The sequence below is a fragment of the Bos indicus x Bos taurus genome, chromosome X, assembly GCF_003369695.1.
Source record: "Bos indicus x Bos taurus breed Angus x Brahman F1 hybrid chromosome X, Bos_hybrid_MaternalHap_v2.0, whole genome shotgun sequence".
Classification (NCBI taxonomy): Eukaryota; Metazoa; Chordata; class Mammalia; order Artiodactyla; family Bovidae; genus Bos; species Bos indicus x Bos taurus.
In genome coordinates, this window is record NC_040105.1 from 135,562,899 (window position 1) to 135,585,570 (window position 22,672).

Genomic DNA, 22,672 nt, shown 5'->3' on the forward strand with positions numbered 1-22,672 from the left:
AATAATGATCCTTGTGTCACATCTATATACATAAGTAGTAGCTGGATCATCGAAAAAGCAAGAGAGTTCCAAAAAACATCTATTTCTGCTTTATTGATTATGCCAAAGCCTTTGACTTTGTGGATCACAATAAACTGTGGAAAATTCTGAAAGAGATGGGAATACCAGACCACCTGACCTGCCTCTTGAGAAACCTATATGCAGGTCAGGAAGCAACAGTTAGAACTGGACATGGAACAACAGACTGGTTCCAAATAGGAAAAGGAGTACGTCAAGGCTGTATATTGTTATCCTGCTTATTTAACTTATATGCAGAGTACATCATAAGAAATGCTGGGCTGGAAGAAGCACAAGCTGGAATCAAGATTGCCGGGAGAAATATCAATAACCTCAGATATGCAGATGACACCACCCTTACGGCAGAAAGTGAAGAGCAACTAAAAGGCTTCTTGATGAAAGTGAAAGAGGAGAGTGATAAGTTGGCTTAAAGCTCAACATTCAGAAAATGAAGATCATGGCATCTGGTCCCATCACTTCATGGGAAGTAGAGGGGTAAACAGTGGAAACAGTGTCAGACTTTATTTTGGGGGGCTCCAAAATCACTGCAGATGGTGACTGCAGCCATGAAATTAAAAGACGCTTACTCCTTGGAAGGAAAACTATGACCAACCTAGATAGCATATTCAAAAGCAGAGACATTACTTTGCCAACAAAGGTCCGTCTGGTCAAGGCTATGGTTTTTCCAATAGTCATGTATGGATCTGAGAGTTGGACTGTGAAGAAAGCTGAGCGCCGAAGAATTTATGCTTTTGAAGTGTGGTGTTGGAGAAGACTCTTGAGAGTCCCTTGGACTGCAAGGAGATCCAACCAGTCCATTCTAAAGGAGATCAGCCCTGGGTGTTCTTTGGAAGGAATGATGCTAAAGCTGAAGCTCCAGTACTTTGGCCACCTCATGCGAAGAGTTGACTCATTGGAAAAGACTCTGATGCTGGGAGGGATTGGGGGCAGGAGGAGAAGAAGACAACAGAGGATGAGATGGCTGGATGGCATCACCGACTCGATGGACATGAGTTTGAGTGAACTCCGGGAGTTGGTGATGGACAGGGAGGCCTGGCGTGCTGCAATTCACGGGGTTGGAAAGAGTCAGACACGACTGAGTGACTGAACTGAGCCAGTATTTCATCTTTACTTACAAAGGGATTTTATTACTATGCCTGTTTATTGGGGTCTCTATCTTTGTTTGAGTGTTCACATATATAAACACTTACATCCAGACAGAGATAAACTATCTTCAATGTGAAGAGCTCAAGATAATGTCTTATTAAAATCTTGAATCTTCTTTATTCTACTTTATAACTCTCCGTAGGTGACTCACCCAGTCACAAAATGAAAAACACAAGTCAAACTAATGGCAGAGTACTGCAGTCACCCACGGCATCTGTTATTGTATTTTTTTCCAATTTGCTGGTATGAGCTTTGAGTAATGAATGATAACTTGGAACTACCATTCTTTGAGAATATGTAAAATTTTCTAAAAATCTCAAAAACTTCTAATCTATGTACTAACCAGTTCTTCATTTTACCTCGATATTTTAAGTTGCTGCTCAGATAACAGCAATTAGTCCTGACATTGTAAATGTCAAATATCAAGGCACAATTGTACACTGTGCTTTGTGCGGTGCTTATGGGAAATCAGATTCCGGAACTGACTACATTTCAGAATCTATACTACCAATTAAGCTTATCCCTTAAGGTCACTTCTTATTAAGTAAAAGAAAGTGGTATAAATAAATATGACAATTTATTCGTGTCATCATTAGAATGCACTTATCACAGAATATATGGTCAAGAATAGGTAGATGTATGTCTATACATTAAACATCGTATAGGATAACACTCTTATTTTTAAGGATCAAGGTATTTTTATAATGGTCATTTTGAAAGTATTCCTTGACTTTTAATTTTTAACATGACAAAATGTACACATAATGTAACAAAAACTCATGTTTCTGCCGTTTAGAATTAACTGACAGTAAAACCATGGATGAAGTAGAAGTCCTCCATGAACACTGTAATTTACCTTCTTGTCTCCCCAGAGATAAACACTCACCGTAACTGTTCAGTAAGTATCTGTCCAGTTAAAGTTTTATAGTTATCTATTTATATTTATTTAACAAATTCTTAAGTACTTAGTGTGTACTAGATGGTTAACATTTTCCAAATATTTTCTTATTTAATCCTCATATTTAATCCTACATTTTATGGATGATCATTTTACCAAGGAGTAATTAAATAACTTGCCCAAGGTCTTAAGAGGTAATAAGATGTTGAGTTATATCCAGAGTCAGTCTGTACATATTCATGTTTTTATCTATAATATTTAGAAAGAATTTCATTAATTTTCTATGCCTTATAAAAGTTACATGAATTATATAATAAATTTATTCAGCAATTTGTTCTTTTTTTCACTCAACATTACGTAACATATCTTCTAATATGTATATATATCTATTTAGTTTATTTTCACCACTGAATCATCTGTTACATGAATATACCAAAATAGATGTATTATATCACTGGATAATTGGGTTCTTCCAAAAGTGTCTGTATTTCAAACTATGTTGCAATAAACACATTTTAAAAAAATATTATGATGCACACATATGATAACTGCTCTAGATTTTTTTTTTTAAGAAGAGGACTTGTTGTTTTATAGAGTGTGTGCATTTTTAATTTGCTTCGTGCTGCCAAAACAGAACTCTTAAATGTTCTGGGGTAAAAGTAATGATCTCAAAGATGGCTGGCCCCAGGTATATATACACCTTCTCCCAGCAATACAAGAAATAATCTGAGTGATGCTGTTAAGGGACTTTGCAGATATAATTAAAATCCCAGTGGATTTTAAAATAGGGACATTATCTGGGGTGGACTTAATAATCATGTGAACTCTTTAAAGGGACTGGGCTCTTTCTGCAGAGGAAAAAAAAAACACAAGAGGTTTTTGACACAAGAGATATTCTCTGTTGCTGGCTATGAATTTGGAGAAATGATATTAATAGGATCTGTGGGTAGCTTTAGGATCTGATAATGACCGCCAGCCAACAGTCAGCCAGAAAATGGGAATTTCACTCCTTCAACCACACACACACACACACACACACACACACACACATACACACCTGAATATTGACGACAACATAAACACGCTTAGTAGATTCTACCCCAGAGTCTCCTGACCAGAACAGAACAACCCAAAATCTTGATTTCATTCCTGTAAGAATCTAAGCAGATAACCCAGTTATGTTGTGTCTGGACTTTTAACCTACAGAGGTGTGAGGTAATACATGGATATGGTTTTAAGCTGCTCAGTTTGTGGTTATTTGTTAGGCAGCAATAGAAAACTAGCACTGTGTCACGTTTTACTCTTATAAACGGTATATAAAATTTCCTTTAGCTTCATATCTTCACCAACACTTGATATTTTTAAATACTTTAATTGTTCCAGTCTGGTGGATAAAATATGACATGTTATTGTTGTTTTAATTTGAATATCCTTGTTTACTAGCAACCACATGATTTTATAGATAATTAAAGTTAAACCAGATTGAATGTGTTTACTCTGTCATACAGCTAATTAAGAAGCAGACAAGGATTAAAAGTTTGACTTAATAAAGTGAGATATAACTCTCGTCTGAAAACCCACTAAAAAACTTTTGTCTCAGTCATTCAATAAATATAAAGAGAATGTATGTCTTACATCTGCATCCCTATACATTATCTTCCCTAGTAGCACAGATGGTAAGGAATCTGCCTGCAATGCAGGAGACTTAGGTTCGATCCCTGGGTCAGAAAGATCCCCTGGAGAATGGAATGGTAACCCACTGCAATATTCTTGCCTAGAGAATTTCATGGACAGACCATGAGGTCGTAAAGAGTCAGACACGACTGAGTGACGAACACACACACACACATTATCACTGTAATATAAATATATTCTACAGCTGAAAGACAATCTGAGAAAAACATGGTTGAGATGAGGAAAGGGATAATTATGTATTTCATTGGTTTTTCATAAAATGTGTCCTATTGACTAAATTTTTACTAATAATTAGAGCTGCCATTGTCAAAACAAACATGCACTGTTCCCTTATTCTTTTTCCATTAACAATTAAATAACATAATGACAGAACCTGACAGAATAAGCATGCACTATGAATTCAATACCTTTTTACAGTAGTTACTATGTAACTGCTACCCAAGATCCTGATATGCTCTGCAAATACAAAATAGTGATAGGAAAACGTATGCAGATTACAAATTCACCTCTGAAGTAAAAGTCACAGATTTTTATTTGGCTGTTTATTCGATATAGTAACAGCAATGCTTTGCATGTTAATTGTATTTTTCTAAAAATATTGAAAATTAAATAAAAAAATAAGAATAGCAGTCCTTAAAATAATAATGGTAACTGTTAAAATGTTCAAATCTGTAATGAATACACTTTCTCTACCAATGAATTCTAGGTTTTAGTTAACTGAATATTAGCAGAGTTTAGAGGAAATGCCTCTATGTGGCTAAACATTAAAAAACATGTTTAAGCATATGTATAATTATCCAGGCAAGGCCTAGACATAAAGCAGGGCTTAAGTCCTCCTAGACTCCTTGCTCTCCATTCCTCTAAATCATCAACCTATTTATGTCCAGTCTATGATGTCTCTTGGATTTTTCTCCTCAGGTTATCTCTTCCACTATTGGCTTAGTTCTGATCCTCATCTTCTCCAGATGGAATTTTTAAATAATTTCTTATCTTATCACCTGCCTATGTCTTCATTCTTTACCAATCCATATTTTAATATCAATATTTATCTTCCTAAACCCAGGTCTTCTTCTATACTGTCCAATATGGTAGCCACTAGTGAGATGTGGCTAGTAAAATTAAAATTAATTAAAAGGAAATAAAATTAAAATGTCACCACAGTTTCTACAAGGAGTAGCCAACAGCTACTACTTTGCACATTGCCAATACACACTATTTCCATTATTGCAGAAGATTTTGATAGGTAGTGAGGTTCTCAATTATTGGTTTATAATTTTACTAGGATATCAGATTCAAAATTTGAATCCACACAAAATTTGTACAAGAATGTTTATAGCAACATTATTCAAAATAGCCATTAGTTGAAAATAACCTAAATATCAATCAACCAAAAAAGAATAAACAATTCATGATATATCCATACAATGGTATACTATTCAACAATAAATTGAGAATAAAGTATAACACTTGCTACAACATGAACCTTGAAGATGCTAAGTGAAAGAAGCCAGACACAAAAGACCACATATTTTATTATTCTATTTATATGGAAGGTCCAGAATAAGCAAATCCGTGGAGGTAGAATGCAGATAGTTCTGATTTTTGTAACGCTCTGTAAATATACCATAACTAAAGAACTATGTACTTTAAAGTTGTGAATGTTATGATATGTGAATTGTATGTTAATAAAGATACAGTTGTTTTCTTATAAAGAAAACAAGAACAACAAAAAGAATTGAATTGTGGAGGTTTTAAACATCAGACCCTGGATCCTAACTCATTCCCACAAAATAACAATCTCTATGCAGGATATAGGAAGATAGATAGTGTTAGAAATATAATATATAATATCTCGATAATATATATCTATTTATCTATCATATATCATTTATCTCATCTATATATCTATATCTATCTATATCTATATCTATCTATCTATATATATATATCTAAATGGGTTATCCTGATATTCAAACAAGGTTGAGAACTACTGCTGTTCATTATGATTCCCTCAAGGGCAGGGACCATGTCTTACTGAGCTTTTGATACTCAAAAATACTATAAATGAATCAAAATGGAATTGTAAAAAATGTTCAAATAACCCACAGGAAGGCAGTAATAGTAAAACAGTCAAACAAATGGAGAGAATAAAAGATATAAGCAAATGAATACAATGGCCTTACCATATCAATAATGATATTAAATGTATATGACCTGTGCTGTGCTTGGTTGCTCAGTTGTGTCTGACTTTTTGAGACCCCATGGACTGTAGCCCACCAGGCTCCTCTGTCTATGGGGATTCTCTAGGCAAGAATACTGGAGTGGGTTGCTGTGCCCTCCTGCAGGTTGATCTTCCCAACTCAGGGATCAAACTCAGGTCTCCCATATAGCAGGCAGATTCTTCACTGTCTGAGCCACCAGAGAAGCCCAAGAATACTGGAATGGGTAGCCTATCCCTTCTCCAGAGGATCTTCCTGACCCAGTAATTGTACCAAGATCTCCTGCTTTGCAGGCAGATTCTTTGCCAGCTAAGCTACTAGGGAAGCCCATATGATCTAAATATACCAACTAAAACACAGAGATTATCACATTGGATTTAAAGCCTGACCCAACTGTATTCTGTCTACAAGAAACTCTCTTCAAATATAATAATATGGGCATGTGGAATGTAAATATATATATATATATATATATATATATATATATATATATATAAATCTCTCTATATTTAAAACACAGAGATTACCACAATGGATTTTTAAAGCCTTACCCAACTGTATTCTGTGCACAAGAAGCTCTCTTCTGCTGTCTTGCATATAGGATCATCATTACCATCTTGCTAAATTCCATATATATGCATTAATATACTGTATTGGTGTTTTTTCTTTCTGACTTACTTCACTCTGTATAATAGGCTCCAGTTTCATCCACCTCATTAGAACTAATTCCAATGTATTCTTTTGAATAGCTGGGTAATATTCCTTTGCATGTATGTACCACAAATTTCTTATCTATTCGTCTGCCAATGGACATCTAGGTTGCTTCTATGTCCTAACTATTGTAAAGAGTGCTGCAATGAACATTGGGGTACAAGTGTCTCTTTCAATTCTGGTTTCCTCAGTGTGTACCCCTAGCAGTGGGATTGCTGGGTCATATGGCAGTTCTATTTCCAGTTTTTTAAGGAATCTCCACACTGTTCTCCATAGTGGCTTTATTAGTTTTCATTCCCACTAACAGTGTAAGAGGGTTCCCTTTTCTCCACACCCTCTCCAGCATTTATTGTTTGTAGACTTTTTTATAGCAGCCATTCTGACTGGCATGAGATGGTACCTCACTGTGGTTTTGATTTGCATTTCTCTGATAATGAGTGATGTTGAGCATCTTTTCATGTGTTTGTTAGCCATCTGTATGTCTTCTTTGGAGAAATGTCTGTTTAGTTCTTTGGCCCATTTTTTGATTGGGTCGTTTATTTTTCTGGAATTGAGCTGCATGAGCTACTTGTATATTTTTGAGATTAATTCTTTTCCAGTTGCTTTGTTTGCTATTATTTTCTCCCATTCTGAAGGCTCTTTTCACCTTGCTTATAATTTCCTTCGTTGTGCAAAAGCTTTTAAGTTTAATTGCTGCTGCTGCTAAGTGGCTTCAGTCGTGTCTGACTCTGCGTGACCCCACAGACGGCAGCCCATCAGGCTCCCCCGTCCCTGGGATTCTCCAGGCAAGAACACTAGAGTGGGTTGCCATTTCCTTCTCCAATGCATGAAAGTGAAAAGTGAAAGTGAAGTTGCTCAGTCTAATCGGACTCCCAGCGACGCCATGGACTGCAGCCCACCAGGCTCCTCCGTCCATGGGATTTTCCAGGCAAGAGTACTGGAGTGGGGTGCCATTGCCTTCTCCGTAAGTTTAATTAGGTCCCATTTATTTATTTTTGCTTTTATTTCCATTACTCTGGGAGGTGGGTCATAGAGGATCCTGCTGTGATTTACATCAGAGAGTGTTTTACCTATGTTTTCCTCTAGGAATTTTATAGTTTCTGGTCTTACATTTAGATCTTTAATCCATTTTGACACAGATATAAAGAACAGACTTTTGGGCTCTGTGGGAGAAGGTGAGGGTGGGATGATTTGAGAGAATAGCATTGAAACATGTATATTATCATATGTGAAATAGATCACCAATCCAAGTCTGATGCATGAAACAGGGCACTCAAAGCCAGTGCACTGGGAAAACCCTGAGGGATGGGATGGGGAAGGAGGTGGGGGGGTTTAGGATGGGGGACACATGTATATACATGGCTGATTCATGTCAATGTATGGCCAAAACTACTACAATATTGTAAAATAATTAGCCTCCAATTAAAATAAATTAATTAATTTAAAAAAGCACATCATCAACTAATGCTGATCCATGTTGATGTTCGGCAAAATCCATCACAATATTGTAAAGTAATTATACTCTAATTTAAAAAAAATTAAAAGAATGAAAACACATGATCCAGAATGGATAAAGAAGCTGTGGTACATATATACAATGGAATATTATTCAGCTGTAAGGAATGCATTTGACTCAGCTCTAATGAGTTGGATGAATCTAGAGCCTATTATACAAAGTGAAATAAGTCAGAAAGAGAAAGACAAATATCACATGTTAAAGCATATGTATGGAATCTAGAAGGATGGTACCGATGAACCCATCTGCAGGACAGCAGTGGAGACACAGGCACAGAGAACAGACTTCTGGACTCACTGGGGAAAGAAAAGGGTGGGACAAATTGAGAGAGTAGCTCTGACACATATCCACGATCCTTTGTAAAACAGATAGCCAGTGGGAATTTGCTGCATGACTCAGGGAGCTCAGACCAGTGCTCTGCGACAACCTAGAGGGGTGGGATAGGGTGGGAGGTGGGAGGGAAGTTCAGGAAGGAGAGAATATGTGTATACCTATGACTGATTCACACTGATGTATGTCAGAAACCAACACAATATTGTAATTATCCTTCAATTAAAAATAAATAAATTTTAAAAAATCATCTATAACAAAAAAGTTCTCTTCAAATATAAAGGCATGTGGAATGTAAATACATATGTGTGTGTGTGTTATATATATATATATATATATATATATATGCATGCATGCGTGCTAAGTTGCTTCATTCGTGTCTGACTCTTTTGTGATCCCATGGACTGTGGCCTGCCAGGCGCCTTTGTCCTTAGAATTTTCCAGGCAAGAATACTGGATTGGGTTGTCATTTCCTCCTCCAGGGGATCTTCATGACCCAGGGATCTAACCTGCATCTCCTGAGTCTCCTGCATTGGCAGGCAGATCCCTTACCACTGAGCCACCTGGGAAGCCCTTAAAATACGATGCTACTTATAATTTCCTCAAAAAGGTGAGATATATCAGGGCTGTTATCTCTGTCTGGACAAGTCCACAGGCTTTGCTCAGAGTCTGGGCAAGGCCATAGGCTGCCCTCTGTTGTGAGGCAGAGCTGTAGAATGAGCTCTGCAGCATCCTGGTCCTCTGCCTAAGCTTCTTGGTTGAGCAGGACTGGAGACTATGCTCAACAGTTGGCAAGGGCTGCTCATTTGCTTCCCTGTCTCAGTTAGTCACAAAATGTGCTCCACAGCTGCCACACATCTATAGCCATGGTTCCTGGTGGGGAGGACCAGAGGTTATGCTAAGCAGTTAGCTGGGGCAGTAAACTTGCTTCCCTTCCTGGGGAGGAGTATGTATAGAATGGGCTCCATTGCTACTATGGTATGTTAGCTGCAGACCCATACTAGGCAGAGCCACATGCTGAGCTCCCCAGCATTCTCTGCTTGGGGACCACCACCTGCCAGAAATGGTCTGCCAAGAAGCAGCTGTATTCTCTGCCCCTACTTTCTGTTTATCTTTTATCTTTTTTTTTTTAATCTTTTCCCTAGTGGTCCAGCTCCACAGATTACCCCAATGATCCCTGTGAGATGAAAACCAAGTGATTCTCCCAGGAAGTGTCCTGCAATGCTAGAAAAACTGAATGTTTACCCTGGGCTCTCTTCTTCTCACTGGAGAAATTGTAAATTTTGCCACCTTTTTCCAGGACAACTCTGCAATATGCATCACACTATGTCTCCTTCTGCATCTACAAGTAAGTAAAATTGCATGAAAAAGTATGCAAAAATATGTACAAATATCAGCAGTCACAAAGTGGAAAGGGCTGTTGACTTTAATATTTAACTTTGGATGTAAAGGTCTGGAACTTTGTGCTGTGCTGGTTCTAGAAATGGACTGTGTACAATTATTGGAAGAATTCTGAGTGCTATTCCAAAATAGTTTATGGGTGACTTTGCACAGTGCCTGACATGTTTTCAATATGTTCATTCCAGTGGAAATAGTCTCTACAAATTATTGATTTAAAAAAGTGGTTCTAGGAGGGATAACACATAAACCTATCCATATTTAGAGTGAATGGGTTCCTCATCTAAATACAGAACACTAAAAGAAAAAAACTATTTAACTGATTCTTTTCTAAATTTCCCTGAAGATGGTATAGAAATAGAACCATTCTAGATGCACGAATATAGTCATTTCATTACATACAAGGACAGCCTTAGGGCATTTGTGCTTAATTTTAATTCTCTCTCTAGAACCCAAGTGAGAAATGGTAGCAGTTATTGATATGAAAATCAGAGAATAGGTTTCTAATAACCAGACCCTACCTGCACGTAAATGTGGGTAAGGGGAGAAGCAGGAGGGACAGACCTAGGACATGGGTATTATCTGGGCTACTTGGACTGATGTGGTCAGCTCTGCCATGGGGCCCTAAGTAACAAGAGGAAATTGAGCCCCGTCATTCATTTATCTGACAAATATTCATTTAGCACACAGACTCTGGTAGGCATTAATACAATAAAGGAAATAAAACCTAGTCCCTGTCTTCAAGACTATGCTAAGCAATTAGTTTTTTAAACTACATAATTGCTAAATAAAATAAATACTGAGGTAGAGGGATGGACTGTGATTTTGGGGTTGGTAGATACAAGCTATTACATTTAGAATGGATAAACAATAAGGTCCTAATGTATAGCACAGGGAAGTATATTGAATATCCTGTGATAAACCATAATGGAAAAGAATATAAAAAAAATGTATTTATGTGTATGACTGAGTCAATTTGCTGTCCAGCAGAGACTGGCACAACATTATATATCAACTATACTTCAATAAGAAAACAATTTTAAAAAGTAAATATTAATCAGTGTGTTAAGTGATTGTATTTGTTTTCTATTGCTATGCCACAAATCATCATATATTTAACAACTAATTACATTTCCATTTCTTACTTCATGGTTCTATAAGTCGGGAGTCCAGACACAGGTTGGCTGGGTCCTCTGATCAGGGATTGAACTATGTTTTGATCTGGAGCTCAATATTCTTTTCAAAAATCAGTCAGGTGGTTAGAAAAGTTAGATTCATTTGCAATTGTATGCTTGAGATCTGTTTTATTGCTGGCTTTCACCCAGGCATCACACTCAGTTACTAGAGGCCACTGTAGGGTCCTTGCAACACAGCATGGCATCTTCTATAGGCGTTCTCATACTTTTATGCTTCAGATCTTTCTCACTTCAGGAAGGGCTCAGTCCCTTTTAACAGCTCTCCTGATTAGGTCAGGCCATGCATGATAATATTCCTTTTGATGAACTCAAATTAAACTAATTCATTCCCTAATAATGGGAGTAATATGCCCATCATATTCACAAGCCCTGTCCACACTAAAGGGAAGAGTATATACACCAGAGTGGAAATCTTGGGGTCTATCTGAGAATTCGGCCTAGCACAGTGATATAAAATATATAGATAAATTCAATGCCCCAAACCACAGAGCAGGGGCCATCAAACACTGTTTAGGGCAGGAAATAGCAATATTTTGGAACAAAATCACTGTAGATGGTGACTGCAGCCATGTGGCAAGTGCTGTTGTCAGAACTCCTTTGCTAAATGGCTCCAGGCAATTTCTCACTGAACTGAAATATAGTTCAACAATCCATTTGTAACAAAACAAGTTGAAACTGCTTTCTCACTCTTAGCCTAGGGTAATTAGGTAAATTGTCCCAGAGGACTTGATGTTTGTGCCTTTAGGAATGAATACAAAAAATCATTATGTGAAAAAGCAGAGGAAGTACATACAGTTCAGACAGAAAGAACTATTTGTGCAAGAATATAAAGGTATAGCAAAGCATGGGATTTTCAGGGTAAATAGTTTCATGTTTCTGGAGGGTAAAGTTCAAGCAGAAAAGACAGAGTGGGAAGTACAGCCTGGGGCCAGGCTATAAAGAAATTCAGAAACTCTGTTAGTGATTTTATCCTATGGATAGGTTGACCATATAATATATCATCTAAACTGGAACATTTTTGAGATGGAAAGGTGAAACTATTAACGATAATGCCAGGACTACAGGTATAAACTGAAATTGCCCCAAGCAAACCCTACTTAAAGGCACTGACAAAACAAAGAAGGATTTTAATCTGGAGAGTAACCTTGAACAAGGGCATAGAATAGAAGGTGGTTGGAAAATCAAAGCCCTATTTTATTCAAATGTGGTTTCCCCCTTGGCCGTTCAGCTGATAATTGCACCGATTTGTTAGATGGTCCTGGCTTTTGGTAAAGATTTTCTTCTAAATTTTTCGTAATCTCAATGAGAGTCGTACTGGCTATTTTAGATTATTGCTAAATTACTTCTGGATGATGTGAAAAAGAATGTCTACCCTCCTATAACATTTAAGGCATCATGACATTGTAGTCAATTTAAAATTCAAGGGCAAGATGACGATAACTTAACACACAAACACTTGAAAAGTTTATAAAAGAATCCAAATTGGATTCTGATGGGTAGAAAAACCACACCAGGCTTCCCTGGCGGCTCGAGAGTAAAGAATCTGCCTGCAATGTGAGAGACCTGGGTTCGATCTCTGGGTTGGGAAGATCCCCTGGAGAAGGGCATGGCAACCCACTTCAGTATTCTTGCCTGGAGAATCCCCATGGACAGAGGAGCCTTGCTGGCTACAGTCCATGGGATCTCAGAGTCAGACACCACTGAGCGACTAAACATACACAATAAATACAAATTAGAAACCATGCTCAATTCTGGGATGCCGTTATTTTCTGTGTCATTTTGTGAAAACATAAGCTGAATAAATAGCTCAAGTCATATGAAAACACAGCAGGAAGCATGCTATTCCTCTGAATAAATACCCTTTAATGAACTGAACTCCATCGTGGTGATAAAACTTTGGATTCAACCATGTAAAATAGGTACATGATTCTAAATTACTCTAAAGTTTTTGATCTGGATAACAAATAGAAGTTTGCTTTTCTTATCTTTCATCATCTGGGATGACATGATGTGGTTAAATATCACTTAAATTCACCATGTAAATTGGATAGAGACTATTTTATAATGTGAACCATTAACAATGGAATGAATTCTAGCTATTTTCCCTAGGGTATGGTATCTCAGTTTATGAATGTATTTGTACTTCATAAATCATTCTCAAGAGCAAAGATAAAAAATGGAAATCCATTTTCTATAGACCCCATGGGTCTTCATTTAATTTTTAATGAAATAGGGAAGATACTTTATCAATGGCAACAAAAAAATAGTTTCAACATCAGCTTTGCAAAAAGACTTATTGAAAATGTCAAAGACCTTCCAAATATAATGGACTTGTAAAGGAAGATGTGGTGTGAGAGAAGAAGAAATATAATATTTAACTCTGAAAAGTGGAGAATGACTAAAATTTAACAATATATGATAGCATCATGCAACACTCCCCATTTCAGCAGGAAACAGATAAAGAATGTTGGATATTTAAAAGATCAATTAATTTTCCAAGGATGATAGTTGTCACTGTGCCACCATATTTTCCAAGAGATTTGCTCATTATGTGAAATCTATACTTTTGGATTGTGACAATCATCAATTTGTACTTGATATGTTCGTGTCTGCTTGACTGAATTTTTTAGTTACATCTTTCAAATTGTAACAAAAATAGGAGAGAAAAATTATATCTAATTACAAATTTTGTTGACCGAGTGAATACTTTTGCCCCTAATTTTCTTTTCCACTTACACCTTTTTATATTCATATATTCACTCATTCATTTGTTCATGCATTCATTATATATATAGGGACTATTTTATGCAATAAAACAGACAAGGTACAGTGATGGATAGCAAAATATGTATCTTAATTCTAATAAGATTTACATAAGCTAATTTAATACAAAACAAAGTTTAGGTTGGGTCAAGAGAACTACATATAAAGGGAAGATTCAGGAAAGGTGTGATAGAGAAGTTGACTTTTAACAAGACAAGGCAGGTTGTAGCAGTCAAGGTTTGAAACAATGAGTTAAGAGAAAGGATAGCAGATGCAAAAAATAAGAGTCTGAAAAAAAGGGAAAGAAGATAGAAAATATCAAAACAATAAATATTCATGTTTTCCTGGACATTTGGTAATCATTTCTAGTGTATGCAGGTCAGTGGAAGGAGAGAAGTGTGGAAACATGGGTTTGGCTGACATCGGGCAGTGACTTGAAAGGCAATATGAGACACAACTTGCTAAACTTGTGTATCATTTGGATTTCCCAAGTGGTGCTAGTGATCAAGAACCTGCCTGTCAATGCAGGAGACCTAAGAGAAGTATCAATAACCTCAGATATACAGATGACACCACCCTTATGGCAGAAAGTGAAGAGGAACTCAAAAGCCTCTTGATGAAAGTGAAAGAGGAGAGTGAAAACGTAGGCTTAAAACTCAACATTCAGAAAACAAAGATCATGCCATCCGGTCACATCACTTCATGGGAAATAGATGGGGAAACAGTGGCAGACTTTATTTTGGGGGGCTCCAAAATCACTGCAGAAGGTGATTGCCGCCATGAAATTAAAAGACGCTTACTCCTTGGAAGGAAAGTTATTACCAACCTAGTAACATATTGAAAAGCAAAGACATTACTTTGCCAACAAAGGTCCGTCTAGTCAATGGTATGGTTTTTCCAGTGGTCATGTATGGATGTGAGAGTTGGACTGTGAAGAAAGCTGAGCGCCAAAGAATTGATGATTTGAAGTGTGGTGTTGGAGAAGACTCTTGAGAGTCCCTTGGACTGCAAGGAGATCCAACCAGTCCATTCTAAAGGAGATCAGCCCTGGGTGTTCTTTGGAAGGAATGATGCTAAAGCTGAAACTTCAGTACTTTGGCCACCTCATGCGAAGAGTTGACTCATTGGAAAAGACTCTGATGCTGGGAGGGATTGGGGGCATTAGGAAAAGAACCACAGAGGATGAGATGGCTCGATGGCATCACCAACTCGATGGACATGAGTTTGAGTGAACTCCAGGAGTTGGTGATGGACAGGGAAGCCTGTTGTGCTGCAATTCATGGGGTGGCAAAGAGTCGGATGGACACGACTGAGTGACTGAACTGAACTGAGAGATGTGGGTTTGATCCTTGGGTTGGGAAGATCCCCTGGAGGAGGGCATGGCAGCCCACTCCAGTATTTTTGCCTAGAGAATCCTCAAGACAGAGGAGCCTGGTGGGCTACAGTCCATAGGGTTGCAAAGAGTCAGACATGACTGAGCGACTAAGCACAACTCATGCACAGAGTATCATTTAAGACTTTTTTTGTTTGTTTTCTCATGTAAATCATATTTTAAATCAGCTGTACAGAGTCATAATTTATACATAAATGCACCCATTTTAAATCTATAATTTAAGGAATTTTGACATATATATAAAACCATATAACCACTACTAAAATCAGACAAGAAACATTCCCAACACCCTAATCTCTCCTTATGCCCCTGTGCACTTAACTTTTAACTCCATTTCCTTTGTAACTAGTAATGTTGAGCATCTATTTGTGTGCTCATTAATCACTTATACATCTTCATTTGTGTCATGATATTCAAATTTCTGCCATTTTTATTGGGTTATTTATATTTTCATTTTCCATTTGTAGGCATCCTTTACATGGTCTAAGTCCTTGGTTAGATACATGTTCTATAAATATTTTCTCCCAGTAAATATTTTGTCTTTTAACTTTACTTTCAAAGAGCAGAATTTTTTTTCTTTTATTCAAGTTCAATTTATCGTTTTAGGGTTTTTTTTTGTTAGTTTTTTAGTAATTCCTGCCTTTGGGGCCCTATATAACAAATCACTGGCTACTTAAATTCTAATTGGCTACTTCTACTTCTAATCACAAGCTACTCCAGTACTCTTGCCTGGAGAATTCCATGGACAGAGGTAGCCTGGTAGGCTACAGTCTGTGAGGTCGCAAAGATTTGGACATCCCTGAGTGACTAACACATGCACTTGTAATTTAGGGAAATATGCTATTTTTTCCATAAATATTGTAGTTTTGTCTTTCATCTTTAGGCTTCTGAATAATTTCATTTTTTTTTAATTTATGGCATGAGGTTCAATTTGAGGTTTATACTTTTTTTTTTTTTTTTTACATAAGGATACCAGTTGTTTTATCACCACTTGTTGAAAATACTGTTGTTTCCTATTGCTGCTGTAACAAATTTCCACAAACTTAGGAGCTTGAAGCCAAGCACATTTATTATCTTACTGTCTGTAGTTCAGAAACATGACATGGGTCTCACCAGGCCAAAATCAAGGGGTTCTCAGGGCTGTGTTCCTTTCTGGAGGCACTCAGGGAGAATCCATTTCCTTGCTCTTTCAGGCTATTGGTAGGACCCAGTTTCTTATGGTTGCAGGAATGGGGTCCGTTCCCTTGTTGGCTGTCATCTGAGGGGTGGTACTAACTTCAGGAGGCCACCTCCAATTCCTGTGTCCTCTTTCTATATTCAATGCCAGCAATTGTTAGTCAAGTAAATTAAAGGACACTTAGTTCTTGGAAGGAAAGTTATGACCAAACTAGACAGCATATTGAAAAGCAGAGACATTACTTTGTCAGTAAAGGTCCGTCTAGTCAAGGCTATGGTTTCTGAGCGCCGAAGAATTGATGCTTTTGAAGTGTGGTGTTGGAGAAAACTCTTGAGAGTCCTTTGGACTGCAAGGAGATCCAACCAGTCCATCCTAAAGGAGATCAGTACTGGGTGTTTATTGGTAGGAGTGATGTTGAAGCTAAAACTCCAATACTTTGCCCATCTGATGTGAAGAGCTGACTCATTTGAAAAGACCCTGATGCTGAGAAAGATTGAGGACAGGAGGAGAAGGGGACAACAGAGGATGAGATGGTTGGATGGCATCATCGACTCAATGGACATGGGTTTGGATGAACTCCGGGAGTTGGTGAAGGACAGGGAGGCCTGGCATGCTGTGGTTAATGGGGTCGCAAAGAGTTGGACACGACTGAGTGACTGGACTGAAGTGAACTGAACTTAAGCTTTGAATGTCTCCTGTCTCTTTCACTGTCTTTTCTTTCTTTTTTTTTTTTTGACAGTTTAAAAGATGATCTTTTATTCTTTTACACACCCATGTCACAAAGATTCATTTTTCTCATGACTCTGTCTTTTCTATCTGACTGATGTTTCTGCCTTCACTTTTAAGAACTCATGTGTTTACATTGGGCTTCTCAGGTGGCACAAGTGGTAAAGAACTCACCTGTCAATGCAGGAGATGTAAGAGACATGGGTTTGATCCCTGGGTCAGGAAGATCCCCTGGAGGAGGTCCTGGCAACCCACTCCAGTATTCTTGCCTGGAGAATCCCATGGACAGATGAGCCTGGCAGGCTGCAGTCCATAGGGTCAGAAACAGTCAGGTATGACTGAGTGACTGAGCATGCACACACATGTTTACATTAGGCCCATGTGGATTATGCAGGACTATCTCCCTACTTATAGTCCTTATTTCTAATTCCACCTGTAAAGTCCCTTTGCCTTGAAACACAGCATACACAGGCATAAAAAGAAGGCCAAAGATTATGAGAACCAAAATACTGCCTACCGCAGTTCCCTTCCAAATTACCTTGACACGTGTATGTAAAATCAGTTATGTGTGTTTCTATTTCTGGACTCTATTCTGTTTCACGGATCTAAATGTCTATTCTATGCCAATAATGCACTGTCTTGATTACTGTAGATTTATATTAAGTCTTGATAGTTGGTAGTTCAATCTTCCAATTTGTTCTTTTTCAAAATTGTTCTGGCTCTACAGGGTCATTTGCATTTCCATATGAATTCTATATGCAGATTGTCAATACAATCAGAATTTAATTGAATCTATAGTTAAATTTGGGGATAATTAGTATCATAACTATCTTGCATCTTCCAAATCATGAGCATGATATACTTCATTTCTTTGGGCTTTGCTGGTGGCTCAGATGGTAAAGAATCTGCCTGCAATGCAGGAGACCCAGGTTTGATCCCTGCTCTTCCAAATCATGAACATGATTCACTTATTTAGGCCTTCACTTATTTAGGCCTTTCTTAATTTTTCTTTTGTTAAAGATGTTAATCTTTTCAAAAGAATTTGCAAAGTGAATTCTGGTCTCCTGAAAATAGCTGGAATACATTCATCCCTCTTATATTTTCAAGAAAGTTTATTTTTCCTCCCTTGATATTTGATAGAATTCACCATTTAAACCACTTCTACAGTTTTCTTTATGAGAACGTATTTCATTTCAAATTCCATCTCTTTAATGGATGTATTTGTATTAATATTTCCTATGTTTACTTGCACCAGTTTTAATAGTTTGTACCTTTTAAGGAATTTTTCCATTTCATCAAAGTTATCAAATTTATTGGCATAAATATTGTTTATTTATTTATGTTGTTGCTGTTTTAGTTGCTAAGTCAGGTCTGACTCTTGAGATCCCATGGATTGTAGCCCACCAGGCTATGTCCATAGAATTTTCTAGGCACCAATACTGGAGTGGGTTGCGATTTCCATCTCCAGTGGATCTTCCTGACCCAGGGATCAAATCCATATCTCCAGCATTGGCAGGCAGATTCTTTACCACTGAGCCACCTGGGAAGCCCATGTTTATTCATGCTGCTGCTGCTAAGTCACTTCAGTCGTGTCGGACTCTGCGACCCCATAGACGGCAGCCCACCAGGCTCCCTCGTCCCTGGGATTCTCCAGGCAAGAACACTGAAGTGGGTTGCCATTTCCTTCTCCAGTGCATGAAAGTGAAAAGTGAAAGGGAAGTCGCTCAGTTGTGTCCAACTCTTTGTGACCCCATGGACTGTAGCCCACCAGGCTCCTCCATCCATGGGATTTTCCAGGCAAGAGTACTGGAGTGGAGTGCCATCACCTTCTCTGATGTTTATTCATAATATTCCCTTATTCTTTTAAAATGTTGCATCTCTAGTGAGTTTCTCTTTTCCATTTCTTATATTGCTAATTTTTTGTTCTTCTATTTATTTCTTAATTCATTTAAATAGAGCCTTTTCAATTCCACTTATCTTTGTTTTGTTTTTATTTATTTATTTTTTGGTAAGAACCAGCTTTTGGTGAACTCTACTGTTTATTCATTTTCTCTGTCATGGGTCTCTTTATTTTTCTTTCTATTTCATGTTTATTTTGCTTGTTTATTTTATATATTTATAAGGTTACATCCTAAATAATTTATCTTAGATTTAGATCTTTTTTAAATACAAGTATTTAATCCTATACAATATCCTCTGAAATCTAAATCTGCTGAATTTCACATTTTATATCTTTTTTCATTATAATTCACTTCAAAATATTTTCTAATTTCCTTTATGATATCTTATTTGATCCAAGGGTGTTGTCTCTTTGCCAAATGTTTGGGTGTATTTCAAATATCTTTTTGTTATTGGTTACTAACTTAGCTTTTTAAATATTTTATTTGTAGGATAATTACTTTATAATATTGTGACAGCTTTTGCCATACATCAACATGAATTGGCCATAGGTATATATATATGTCTCTTCCCTCTTGTACCCCCGCTCCCACCTCCCTCTACCCCATCCCTCCAGGCTGTCACAGAGCACCAGCTTTGGGTTCCCTGTGTCATACAGCAAACTCCCACCAGCTATCTATTTTACATATGTTAATGTGTATGTTTCAATGCTGTTCTCTCAAATCACCCTACCCTCTCCTTCCCTCACTGTGTCCAAAAGTCTATTCTTTATGTCTTTGTCTCCTTTGCTGCCCTTCACATAGGATCATCAGTACTATCTTTCTAGATTCCATATATATGCATTAATATATGAGATTTGTCTTTCTGTTTATGACTTACTTTGCTCTGTATAATAGGCTCCAGATTCATCCACCTCATTAGAGCTGACTCAAATGCATTCTTTTTTATAGCTGAGTAAGATTCCATTGTGTATATGTACTACAATGCCTTTATCCATTTATCTGTTGATAGATATCTAGGTTGCTTCCATGTGCTAACAGTAGTAAATAGTGCTGCAATGAACATTAGGGGTACATGTGTCTTTTTCAATTATGGTTTCCTCAGGGTATATGCCTAGTAGTGGAACTGCTGGGTCATCTTGGTAATTTTATTTCTAGTTTTTTAAGGGATCTCCATATTGTTCTCCAAATTTGATATTATTTTCATCAAATTTGAAAAAATAGCCATTTCTTTTTTCAATTTTTTTTTTTTTTTTTACTGTCTACCCTCTCTCTCTCCTTCTAGATTTCAATTATGTGTATGGTAGACAACTTGATAGTATCCTACAAGTCACTGTCACTCTGTTTATGGATTTTAAAGCTTTTGCCTCTGTGCATTGCATTTTTTATAATTTCCATTGCTGTAACTTCAAGTTCATTATACATACATAGAAGATGTATCAATTTGCATTCCTGGCAACAGTGTAAGAGGGTTCCTTTTTTCTCCACATACCTTGCAAACTTTAATCATAATACAGCTAGATTGGCTCCATTAATGTCAGAAAGTGTAAACTTCAAGATAGTATCACCGCAGTTAAGAGGGGCATTTTATAAATATAGTAGTTCAATTCATTAACAAGATCTAACAGTCCTAAATGTGTATGTACTTAAAAACAGATATTCATAATACATCTCCACACTCTCTCCAGAGTTTATTGTTTGTAGACTTTTTGATGATGCCCATTCTGACTGGTGTGAGATGATACAACATTATAGTTTTTATTTCTAATTTAGTTTTATTCGGATTCACAGGGAATTGGGATGCACAATGTGGTTACATCCTGTTTAACGTTATTGAGACTTGCCATGTGACATTGAACATGGTATACCTTGGAGAATGTCTATGTACACTTGAAAATAATCTGAATTCTGCTGTTTTTAGGTGGAGAGTTCTACAAATGTAAACTAGGTCAAATTTTTCACTAGTGATTTTATGTTTCTATATATTTACTGATCTATCATTTTTCAATTACCTAGAAAGAAGTATTAAATTATCCAACTACAACTGGGATTTATTTTTCTTTTCTTTCTTTCATTTTTTGTTTGTTTTATGTATTATGAAGATCTGTTTTTAAGTACATACATATTTAGGACTGTTAGATCTTCTTAATGAATTGAACTACTATATTCATAAAATGCCCCTCTTAACCTCTGGTAATACTATCTTGAAGTTTACTCTTTCTGACATTAATGTAGCCAATCTAGCTGTGTTATGGCTAAAGTTTACATGGTATGTCTTATTCTATCATTTTACTTCTAACCAATCAGCAATATTTATATTTAAAGTGAGTTTTCTCTACACGACATAAACCAGTTACTTTTTAAACAAATTTTATAATCTCTGTCTTTTAATTTGAGTGTTTAGAAATTTTATGTTTAATGAAATTTTTATATTGTTGGCTTTAAATCTTCCATTTTCCTGTTTTTCTATTTGTCCATATCTTACTTGTTCATTAATTTCCATCATTTCTGACATTTACTGAGGACAACTAGGTATTATTTTTTTCAGCATTCCATTTTATCTCCATTCTTTACTTAATTGCTATCTCACTTTTCATTTAAATGTCTGTTTTGGAATTATGATATGCATCTCTAACTTTTCATTGTCTATCAAAATAATATAGCATTTCACTTTTAAGAACTGTAGGACTTTATAATAGTCTATTTCTATTTACTATTTTGGTTATTGCTACTTAAAATTCTACTGCTACATATTTTATAAGCTCCACAATACAGTGCTATTATTTTAGCTTTAAATTTCAATAATGTGTTTAAGATTTATTAAAAGTTTTAAAAATTATATTTGCCCACATATTTAACATCCTCATTATTCTTTATCTTTTCAGAGTCAAATTTTTATTTAGTATCATTTTTCTTCACTCTAAAGAACTTCTTTAAAATTTCTTATAATGTAGGTTCACTAAAATTCTGTCTGCTTTTGTCTATTTGAAAAACTATTCATTTTGCTCTCATTTTTGAAGAATATGTTCCTCTGTACAGAAATCAAAGTTGACAGTTTATTCTGTCAACAGTTAGAAATTGTTTCATTATCTTCTGGCTTGCATTATTTCTGACAGGAAGTCTGCATTCATTCTTGCTTTTATTCCCTTATAATACTGTGTCTTTTTTCCTATGATGATTTTTTCTCTGTATCACTGATTTTCAGCAATTTGATGTGCATTGGTGTGTTGTTCATATGTATCCTATGATACTTGTGCTTTGTTGAGTTTCTTGGTTATGTGGGTTTATTATTTTCATCAAATTTTGAAAAAAAGGTCATTTCTTTTTTCAAATATTTTTTACTGTCTACCCTCTCTCTCCTTCTAGATTCAATTACATATAGGTAGACAACTTGATAGTATCCTACAAGTCACTGTCACTCTGTTAATGGATTTTAAGATTTTTCCCCCTCTGTGCATTTCATTTTTTAATAATTTTCATAGTTGTAACTCTAAGTTCACTGATCATTATTATGCATTATCTGACATG